The following is a 12,337-nucleotide window of genomic DNA, read 5'->3' on the forward strand; positions in this document are numbered from 1 at the left end:
GTGTATGTTTGAGGCTCCACTGAGATTATCTGGCAGTTAGATCTCTGAGCTTACACCACATTTAAATGGAATTGTCTAAGAACATCATCAAACAAGAAAAAGGGAGAATATCCTGAAGAGGATGAAAGAACATGATTCAATGCAAAATTCTCCAGATTTATTAGAAACTTTAGAATTCCCTGTTGGGAGAATTTGTTTTATGTAGTTTTCAAGGGTATTTGGCATATAAAAACTCAGTTTAAGGAAGGCTAGGAGAAACTCTGGATGTATTTAGAAAACATTCTTTAAAGACAAGGAAGCAAGAGCATTATAATTTGTTGGATGTTCTTTACAGTCAGATAGACTGCTTCTTCATTCTGTTTTCACTGCTTAGCAGTCATGCAATGATATGTACAGAACTTAGTCTTACTGCGTCTAAAATTTCTCACGTATAAAATAGGAAAAATAACAAAAAGCACAGGGGGATTGAAGAATATCATTCCTACATAGACCAAAGTTTTATCCCAAGGGTAAAACATAGCTTTCTTACACACTCCAAATTCTTGAAAGAAGAATAAAAATGAAAAGACTTCACATATAACTATTCTTATCCTTGAAATATTTGATTGACATAATATGAAGGGAGAACATACATGAAGATAAAATAAATGAAGTATTGAAGAAGTTAGAAAACAGCCAGTTATATCCAGAAAAAAGATTGAATGTAGAAATCAGTATATCAGAAAAATACTAGATTTGATAAATCCATTCAAAAGTTGTTTTTAATATTTCAAAAGTACAAATAGCTATGCACAAATACAACTGATGATTAAATAAGCTTAATAAGAAGCAAGTGTGATCATATTACAAAAGGACCTTATTTTTAAAGAATACTTAAAAGGATATTATGTGTAGTTCATAAAACATTTTTCAACATCTGGATAGGTATTTTTCAAAATAGAATAAATCTTCATGACATCACCAAAAAAAAAAGGGAGGTAAAAGAGAGAACAAAAAGAATAGAGTGTATTAAACGTTCAAATAAAATATAGATTCATTCAAAAACAGAACACAAAGAAATAAATATATAATCTCTGAATGGGGAAGAGTATGTTAAGCAAAATGCACTGGTATGAGATACAGGACAATGGATTCAGTTACATAAAGATCTAGAGCAACTAGAAAAATACTTACAACAAATATAACAAGTAACCATTATTATAGAAATTTTTTTTTACAAAAAAGGTCTACTTATACCATTATGAAAACAAGGGCAAAGCTAATAAAAATATCACTCTCAGGTGAAAGCAATAGACACCTAAAAAATTCTCTATTTCACAAGTCATCAAAGAAGCACCATATAAAAACAGTGAGATGCTTTTAACTGGCAAGTTGGCAAAGATTTATGACAGTTATATTACGCAGTGCTGGCAGCTGTGTGTTGATATAAAATATTCGGGAAAGAAACTTGACTCTATGTAATAAGGGCTTTATAAATGGTAATGTCCAGAACTCCTTACGCTTGGGAATCTATTCTAGATAAAAAAAATATGGACAAAAATTATGCATACAGGTAGTATTTCGTATTTTTTAAATAATAATTAAACATAATCCAAATGTCTGCATAGAGATGAATAACTGAGCAATTATAGTGATGAAATATCAGGTGGACATTGAAGTTATTTACAAGAAGAGTTAATAGTGTGGAAAGATCCTTCCAAAATCATATTGAGTGGAAACTACAAGATATGAAACAGTTTATATATTATGATCTAAATTGTTCCAAATGACATATATACATAGAAAAGTATCTGAAAAAAGTACCTTGCAAAGATTAATAGTGCTTACTTGAATTATAAGTTAAAGGCAATTTTTATATTCTTTAAATTTTTTTAATCTAAATTTTCTACAAGAATAGATTACTTTTATAATCAGTGGAACAAGTTAGTAAAAGAAATATCTTCTTAGTCTCTTTTTGGGTTCATAATATCCTGAGTGACTGCTTTTCATAATAGACCTTATATGTGACAGTAGATACTGATGTTTAAATCTAACTCACCTTAAAATGGAGGACACTAGTATCACCTGGAGAACAGAATTATTCTGTTTTAATATTAATTAAAAAATTACAGGTTGTACCTACCTGCATGAATGCATTTGAGAAAAAAGTAACAGATTCATTCCAGAACAGGTATCTTAATTTGGAGCACACTTGACATGGAGGTAGAAATCACTAACCCATTCCTAGTGGCTTCTTTGCAAGTTCATTCATTTTTATGTTAGGTATAATATTTCTCTTATTCACTTTGTGACTTGAAAATGATTGCAGAGAGAAACTTCCTAAATAATTCTGAGTTCATTGGCTAGGTTTAGGTTTGCTTCCTAGGGTCATACCTTCCTCTGAATGTGACACATGAGCATCCCAGCTCAGATCATAAATTTCTTTACCTAGCTTCCAAAGTGTTAGACTTCATACCAAATAGAGGGGAAAAAAATCTAACCATTGGGGGGACATCTCTTTCCAAGCCAGCTTACTGCCTATTTGCCAGTATTTTTTTGGTGACTAGATGAGGAATATTATAAAAGCCACTTGATCTAAAGCTTTGATAATAGTAAACTTTGTTAAAACAGAAAAATTAGGGATTGCAAACACCATACTATCAGCAACAAATGAAAGATGCCTTGGAGTAGCAGGTAAGTTAGCTGAAGTTAGCTCTTTAAGCCTTTTTCTTAGTAAGACTGTGCTCAGTCAGAGTTACCTCCTTTGGTCTTGGAAATCTGGATCCAACTGTATTGGAAACTCAGAACAAAACAGCTTCCGTGATGTGTGGCTGGTTATTTTTATGTGGTCAGCTGGGTCTATCTTTATCAATATTTTCCTGTGTGGTTTCAGGGAAGTATTTAAATAGGTATTACTCAAGTGCAAGGAGTTAAGGAGGCTCTATCCTCTCAGCTCCCAAAGGATTAGAATTAGCAACTTCAATCAAGATGGTAGCCACACCAATTCATGATTTTTCTCTTGTTGCTATGGCATCTGTGACCAAAGGGATAGGAGAGAACCAGTTGGGTTGGGTTAGCAGCCCCTCTATGACTGTGTCTAAAAAATGATCTTAGAGTATGGGACACACGGCACAGAATATTCTAGTCATGAGGGTATGGATGCATGAGTCAGTGAGAGTCTATAAAATAGCCTTAATACTACCTATCTCACAGAGGTCTAGAAGTGGGGTGGGGATTGAGCAAGATAACACATGATAGTATATAAACCAGTGAAAAACTGCTATTCTATTGCTAATGCCCTAAGAATGGACACATGTAGGCTAGAGAAAGTGCTCTTAATAATAAAAATCTGAATCATGCTGAAGAGAAAATGTTTTGCTGTATCTTCTATTTGCTAACTGTGTGACTTTGTTCTTCAGCCTCTTTTTACCCAGGTTCCCACATCTATAAAAAAGTGGGTGATAATGGTACCCATCATAGGACTGTTGTGGGGTTTTACGAGATAATGCATGTGAAGTGCTGGAATTGTGCCTGGCATTGAGCAAAGGCACACTGCTGTCTGCCATTTTCTGTGCAGAACATTAAAGCTCATGGTATGACCAGTTTGGGTCTCTGGCAAGAATTGCCCCAACTAATATAATATAATATAATATAATATAATATAATATAATATAATATAATATAATATAATATTAGTATGGTGCTTGCAATCCCTAATTTTTCTGTTTTAACAAGCTATATAGATATAACTTATCTTCTTACTCTTATGGTTGCTAGAATCTGGGTACATACAGAAAGGAGAGAAGAAAGTTTTAAAGTATCAAATACTGATTCATAAGTCAGTATAATTCCAAAATCTTGCTACGAATATTTGACCTTGTCATCACTAAAAATCTGACAGGGAATTTGGGAGTCCTTGAAAAGGTTGTAGGAATAAAGGAAATGTGGACACAATGAGAACTGACAAATAATAAATTTATGCCAAGTATGGTATTTCATATAATTCTCACATAAACCCCATAAAGAAGATATTAGTAATTATATTTTATGCGTGAAGAAGTTGATGCTTATGTGAGCATTATTTGGTCAAGATCAGAAAAGCTAATCTTTGGTAGAGCTTGTATTTATTTATTTATTTTAATAATAATAAATTTATTTTTTATTGGTGTTCAATTTGCCAACATACAGAATAACACCCAGTGCTCATCCCGTCAAGTGCCCACTTAAGTGCCCGCCACCCAGTCACCCCCACCTCCCGCCCTCCTCCCCTTCCACCACCCCTAGTTCATTTCCCAGAGTTAGGAGTCTTCCATGTTCTGTCTCCCTTTCTGATATTTCCCACTTTTTTTTTTAATAGAGCTTGTATTTAAATACAAGAATCTAATTCTAAGCCTGAACTGTAGCAATTATGCTGTTGTAGCAGTTAGACACTGATTCTGTGATGTGTCTCATGTACTAGGAATGATGGGTGTGGGGTGCTGATCTAGACCCTGGTGGGTTATTTAGAGGCCCTGGTTCTACCACCAGTGGCTGGCAGGACACATTCCTCAGGCAGATCCCATGTGTAGCAGTGACATGAGGAGAGCCACAGAGAGAAAAACATTTTTAATCTTCCTTTCCTGCTTTTGGCTTCAATATGGGAGATATGCCTAGACATTATCTTGGAAGTTTTGTTTCTGGGAATTTTCTGATGCCTGTAGAATAGAAGGATGACCGAGCAGATGTTAGGACCAAGGACATCCTCTACATGAATGAGATGTGGTAGGGTCCTAGAGAAATAATGCACCAAAGCCATAAGCCTGGGTGTGATACTTGATTCTTCTATTTACAAGATTCTGTATATGTTACTTCACTTAGTAGAGCCTCTAAAACAGCCCTAAATAGATTTGGTTTGTTGGGAAGAACACTGAGAGACTGAATATAATATCGTCCAATGAGTGTGTTATGCATAGAAAATACTTGGGAAATATTTTTCTGAAATAAATTGAGAGAAATGTTTGCATTTTATACAACTGTGATACTGTTGGCTATTATTTATTGAATCCTGGCCAAGCTGTGTGATCTTGGCTAAGTTATTCATCTTCTCCATGGCTTGGTTTCCTTTTCTGCAAAATAGAGAATATTATTTCATGGAGTTGTTATCAGAATTAAATTAGTCAGTGAATGGGATATGAGATTGAGGGTGAATATTTTTCAGCATAGGAGAAACTTGATCATGTTTAAATGCCAGTGGGGTAGAGCTAAGAGAGAAGGGTGGGGGAGAGGCAGAGAGTTTGATTACAGATATGAGGAGTGTGCAGTGGAGGCACCACAGAGTGGCTATTTTGCAGCTTCTTTCTTTGTAACAAAACTCCATTTCTTCTGGTTTAGGTGGCCAGGTGTTTGGGGTAAAGTGTGGTCCATTCCCAGGCCAGAGTTGTGAATCTGGATTAGTCTAAGGCAATTAAGGTGATTTTCTCCTCTTTTCCAGTGATCAGTTTAAAGGTGGGCATGTGACACAATTCTGGCCAATGCAACAAGATAGAAACTATGGAACTTTTTCTGGGTGTTGCTTCTCTGTTCCTAAAAAGAGAATCATGAGAAAAATTTCTCTTCTCTGAAGAATGCCTTCTGTAAAGGATGCTGGAATTGCCACCTAGAGGTGCATCAGTGGGCATGTGAACTGGGAAATTGCCTTAAACAGCCAAAGGGTGCACACTGTTTGCAAGGTGATTGCTTGCTTGTTATTGGACTTTATTTGAAACTGCCTTGATTTTTACTGAAGGATATAACATTATTTTGAGATCTGAAATATCCATAAGTCACAGATTATATTAGATAATCATTCTAGTAGGTAGAGAAATGAACAGAATATTTCTTTTATTAAATTGAAATGTAAATAGAGGACTTGCAAAAGGGGGAATACATGAACAAGTGGCTACGTTGCCTTTGAGCCCTACATTAGCTCCTTCTGAGGAGTTACCTAACTTCATTGCTAAATGGGTCCTTCCTTATGATCAGTTTTTGGAGGATGCCTAATAAACAGTATGGTTTATAGATGATGGCTTGAGTTTGGAGAGCCATCACTCAGTCTGGAAAGCAGCTGTGTAAAGGCTGATTAATTGAAGAGGAAACTATAAATCCACTCAGTGGGTTAAGAGCGGTGTTCCTTGTAGCACCAGAAGAACTAGATTATTGCTATCGTGATATGGTATGGCTTTTCTGAGGCTTGGGCAGTAGTCAATGGACTGGCAATGCAGACTGCAAAAGGGTCATTGGATGACCAAAAGATGAGGAGAACCCTGGGTTATATCAAATGAAGGATCCGAGTGAAAATTAATTTAATAGTGAGAAGTAATTGCTGCTAGAAAGGGAGCCAATCAGTTAATGATAATGTACCTGTTATTTTGTTTAATACTGGTGTAACTGGTAGGATTAGTTTGATTTTAACAAAATCTATAATACTGATATGATCAAATGTATTGGGAAATTGAATTAACATTTCCCCATGATGTCCATACAGTGAAATCTGGTTAGAGGAGGGACTAGAATTAGTTAACAATGAGTCAATTGTTATACTAAATCAATATATTGATACTTTTCATAAAAATTTAATTTCAGTAGTGGGAGGAGATAAAATAGTTTTTTAAACTTGGGCATGATGGTGAACAAGTTTGTGGTGGAATATTTGGTTAACTGAAATGTTTCTTTAAAACAATACCCATCTCCTATTTGATGACACAATTATTAGCACTTTGGAACTTGTGGAATTTTTTGCCTGTTCTGTAAATGGTGCAAAACATACAGGAGAAGGAATGATTATGAGTGATTTAATCTTGACCAAGAATCAGAGGGTGGACTGTGTAGGAAAGTTATTTTACTACTCAACAGGAAAGTCTGTTCTTATTTCTGGTTATGCAGATCTTTGACCCTTGGCTAGGATAAGACCAGTGGGATTTTTGGTCCCAAACTTCCCTGATGACTCCAAGAATCATTTTTTCCTGATGGCTTTTACTTGGTATAACTGGCTTGACCAGAGGGACATAAGCACCTCATTGCAAACTTATGCCTTGAGTTCTCCTGAAGCTAATGTTTCTCTCATGCTGGTCTTGGTGGTTCAACTGAAGATGATGCTTGCTTGTCTGTGTGAACGAGGACTTTTGAGAGATTGTTTGGACATCTCTTGGACCTTCAGTGCTTGCCAGATGCTTGCTTCACAGTATCATTGGTCTTTAAACAAAAGCATTATGCGAGTATGTTTTGTGGGGCTTGTGAGTCCTTTCAAATAGGCAAACTTGTGAAATCTTTTCTGTTGATGACTCCCCTAGAAATATTTTTAGGGTTAGTAGCATAAAATGAGATGAACAATGATACAATTCCACAATTTTACATTTTCACCATTTCACAACATTTTTATGTTGTGTTGCCTGACCTAGTGCAGATTATTATGTGTTTAAACTTATGTGTACTGAAGGAAGCTAATATTGATGCCTGAGACACAATATCTTTGCAATTAAAATTGAAAATATGTTTTCCTAAGATATTTTAAGGAAGATCATAACTTCATCTCCTGTAGCCAATTTAGGGATAACTGTAAATGTAGCTCCATTACCAAGTGGCAAGGTCAGTCCTGTGATTCTTTTCCTATCAGAGCTTAGACAATCTGCCTGGGTGTGTACCCAAAGAGGTGTTAACATAACTGCCATTCTAGTCAGCCCTGTGGAAAAAATAGTATAGTTGATCTAGAAAATCTGATGATAGGGAGAGATTGTGGGCCAAAAGTAGTAATAAATAGAAACAGATAGAAGCATTTATAAGTGGCTCATGATTCCAGAGCAGAATGCAATCATGCTATTTTCAAGAGACCACTTTGGAACAAGAGAGTATTCTTACCACCTCTGTCATATGTCAATGAGGAAAGACTGACTCTAGAAAAATCCTGCAGACTTGTTTTCTTCATAGTAGGGGACTTGACCTGATTTTCAGGCTGTACCTAAAAACTTCAACTTGATCATTTGGAAAAAAGAAGTGAGGTTACACATTGATGACCCAATTTATGGACAGTTAGAGTTTGGCTTGGGGTTTATAGGCTATATTTACCATGTGCTCATTTTTCAGTTGACCTGAGAAACACTACCAATTAATCACATAGGAGATATAAGGTTGAATAAGAAACACTCCACGTGGCCACAGATGGATATGATAAGTTGCTAAGCTGACTGATATGATGGGAAGTAGAATCTTGCTGACTTCCAGGTATGGCAGAGCTTGATTTGATCCTTTGAATATACAAAATGTGGAAGTGGAAAGAATGTGTTTAAGGAAAGCAGAAATGAAACTCAGACAGATTTGAGGGAGGCCAGCTTGGGTTTGTTTTAATGGCCCAGTATGTCTGACTTCTCTCCTTTGGAGTTATGTAAAAGATATTTATTGGAATTGCTATGGCATACCAGATGGAACAGTATTTGGGATGGAACATACCCAATTGATAATCTCATAGGAGCATGCAGTATTTTTTGGTGATATCTTTTTCCCAAACTGCACAAACCCACCCATGTCCAATGGCAACAAAATATCTGGTGATCTAATTAGCACTGTTACTTAATAACCACCTTTTCTTTATAATCTGCAAGAATCTTAGTTGCTGAGTTTGGGGGTACTGAATCCATCCAAAATAATGTTCATAGAAGTGTATCATGATAAGAAAAATTTATTTCCCCAAACAGGGACACTAGAGGGATATCTTGCAGGAGATAGACTGTGGCTAGAAGTTGGCTTGGAATAATGAAGCTATAATGAGGGGACAAAGTGGATATTTGCTATATTGGAATATCATAGCTATCACTTTTGATGGGAGAAGACTTGCAGACTTGTACCTTATGCAGGAAAACATATTGGCTATTTTAATCACTGTGTAATCTGATGGTTATAAATTCTAGTAGCCAGGAGTGCTAGAGGGCCAAGGCCAAGAGGTGGTTTTTATGGGAACATTAAGGTAAGCTTAATTTATGGCAGGATGTTATTTCACAGTTTGGCCTTTATTGTTTTGTAATGGCCTGATACTACTGATATTTCTGTCAATTTTATCTTCCCTTTGGTTCAACTGGTTGGGATTGAAAAGATAAAGGAAAGAGACTGTGTTGATCCTATTAGGGAAGAGATGGCAGATGGATAGTGTTATACAATGACACTTGGAAGCCAGTACTTCTGTACTTTGATATCTGGAATATGATTATATCCACAAACCAAGGGAATCCAGAATTTAGTAAACAATGACTCTAGTCACTCTTCCAGTCACTGGGAACATGTGGTGCATGGAGATTTGTTGGGAAGGAAAAAAGAATGATCCTGCAACTTCACTTGCTTTATGGTATGTGGAACAGTAATCCTCCTGACATGGATTCTTGGTGGAACAAAGGATGTGTAAGTTCATTGATGAAAAAATATTTTGGGATGTTGATTTGAAGCCCAAGTTGTTATAATCCCTATGGAATTGGATTGAGCAAAGAAGAAATGAATTTGGCCTTAGAGAAATTAAAACTGTATGAAATGACTCAATTAATTTGTAAAAACATTTAAAATAACTGGATAATGCATGAAAGAGTACTTGGCCTAGAAGTAAATATTGAAAGGTTTTTGTAGGAATTTGATCACTAGTAGTTTGCTGTGTTTGCAGAATTCTTATTTCCTGTTGAATGGGTCAATCCTAGTGGTCACTGAAGTATTACTAGGCTTATTCTTCTATATAATTTATTGTTGAAAGCATTATGAGATTAATTTTAAAAGATAGTTGAGAATATGTAGAAAGGAGATATTGATTGAGGTCAGAGGATGGACTAGGAAGTCAGGAGTTAGAAACAGGTTAGCAACACATTTTCTATTTTTACCCATGAATACCTCAGGCAAGAAGGTAAAATGATTCAGTTAAAAGATATATCTTTCATCCATTTTGAGTTTGAGTCTTTTGCTATGTAGAAGCTTTTTATCTTAAGTCCCAATAGTTCATTTTTGCTTTTGTTTCCCTTGCCTTTATAGATGTATCCTGCAAGAAGTTGCTGTGGCCAAGTTCAAAAAGGGTGTTGCCTGTGTTCTCCTCTAGGATTTTGATGGATTCTTATCTCACATTTAGATCTTTCATCCATTTTGAGTTTATCTTTGTATATGGTGTAAGAGGATGGTCTAGTTTCATTCTGCACATGGCTGTCCAATTTTCCAAGCACCATTTATTGAAGAGACTGTCCTTTTTCCAGTGGATAGTCTATCCTGCTCTGTCGAATAATAGTTGACCATGAAGTTGAGGGTCCACTTCTGGATTCTATATTCTGTTTCATTGATCTCTGTGTCTGTTTTTGTGCCAGTACCATACTGCCTTGATGATCACAGCTTTGTAGTACAACCTGAAATCTGGCATTGTGATGCCTCCGAATCTGTTTTTCTTTTTTAATATTCCCCTGGTTATTTAGGGTCTTTTCTGATTTCACACAAATCTTTTTATTTATTTATTTTTGATTCCACACAAATCTTAAGATTATTTGTTCCAACACTCTGAAGAAAGTCCATGGTATTTTGATAGGGATTGCATTAAATGTGTAAATTGTCCTGGGTAACATTGACATTTTCACAATATTAATTCTTCCAATCCATGAGCATGGAATATTTTTCCATCTCTTTGTGTCTTCCTCAATTTCTTTCAGAAGTGTCCTGTAGTTTTTAGGATATAGACCCTTTACCTCTTTGGTTAGGTTTATTCCAAGGCATCTTATGCTTTTGGGTGCAATTGTAAATGGGATTGACTCCTTAACTTCTCTTTCTTCAGTCTCATTGTTAATGTATATAACTGCCATTGATTTCTGGGCATTGATTTTGTATCCTGCCACACTGCCTAATTGCTGTATGAGTTCTAGCAATCTTGGGGTAGAGTCTTTTGGGTTTTCTATGTACAATATCAAGTCATCTGCAAAGAGGGAGAGTTTGACTTCTTCTCTGCCAATTTGAATGCCTTTTATTTCTTTTTGTTGCCTGGTTGCTGAGGCTAGGACTTCTAGTACTATGTTGAATACTAGTGGTGAGAGTGGACATCCCTGTCATGTTCCTGATCTTAGGGAAAAGGCTCCCAGTGTTTCCCCATAGAGAATGATATTTGCTGTGGGCTTTTCATAGATTGCTCTTAAGATGCTGAGGAATGTTCCCTCTATCCCTACATTCTGAAGAGTTTTGATCAGGAATGGATGTTGTATTTTGTCAAACGCTTTCTCTGCATCTATTGAGAGGATCATATGGTTCTTGTTTTTTTTCTTGTTGATATGATCAATCACATTGATTGCTTTACGAATGTTGAACCAGCCTTGCATCCCAGGGATTAATCCCACTTGGTCATGATGAATAATCTTCTTAATGTACTGTAGGATCCTATTGGCTAGTATATTGTTGAGAATTTTTGCATCCATGTTCATCAGGGATATTGGTCTATAATTTTTCTTTTTGGTGGGGTCTTTGTCTGGCTTTGGAATTAAGGTGATGCTGGCCTCATAGATCAAGTTAGGAAGTATTCCATCCTTTCATCTTTCCGAACAACTTTAATAGAATAGATATTGTTTCTTCTTTCTTTATTTTTTTAAGATTTCATTTATTTATTCATGAGACACACACACACACACACACACACACACACAGAGAGAGAGAGAGAGAGAGAGAGAGAGAGAGAGAGAGAGAGAGGCAGAGACACAAGCAGAGGGAGAAGCAGGCTCCATGCAGGGAGCCTGATGTGGGATTCTGTCCCAGGTCTCCAGGATCAGGCCCTGGGCTGAAGGTGGCGCTAAACAGCTGAGCCACCTGGGCTGCCCTGTGTCTTCTTTAAGCATTTGATAGAATTCCCCTGGGAAGCCATCAGGCCCTGGACTTTTGTTTCTTGGGACGTTTTTGATGACTGCTTCAATTTCCTCCCTAGTTATGGGCCTGTTCAGGTTTTCTATTTCTTCTTGTTCCAGTTTTGGTAGTTTGTGGTTTTCCAGAAATATGTTCATTTCTTCTAGATTGCGCAATTTATTGGAGTATAGATGCTCGTAATATGTTTTTAAAATCATTTGTAAAAATAAAATAAAATCATTTGTATTTCCTTGGTATTGGTGGTGATCTCTCCTTTTTCATTCGTGATTTTATTACTTTGAGCCTTTTCTCTTTTGTTTTTAATAAGGCTGGCTAATGGTTTATCTATCTTATTAATTCTTTCAAAGAAGCAACTCCCGGTTTTGTTGATCTGTTCTACAATTCTTCTGGTCTCTATTTCATTGAGTTCTGCTCCAATCTTTATTAACTCTCTCCTGCTGGGTGTAGGTTTTATTTGCTGTTCTTTCTCCAGTTCCTTTAGGTGCAAGGTTAG

This window comes from Nyctereutes procyonoides, unplaced genomic scaffold (assembly GCF_905146905.1).
Source record: "Nyctereutes procyonoides isolate TBG_1078 unplaced genomic scaffold, NYPRO_anot_genome, whole genome shotgun sequence".
NCBI classification, from domain to species: domain Eukaryota; kingdom Metazoa; phylum Chordata; class Mammalia; order Carnivora; family Canidae; genus Nyctereutes; species Nyctereutes procyonoides.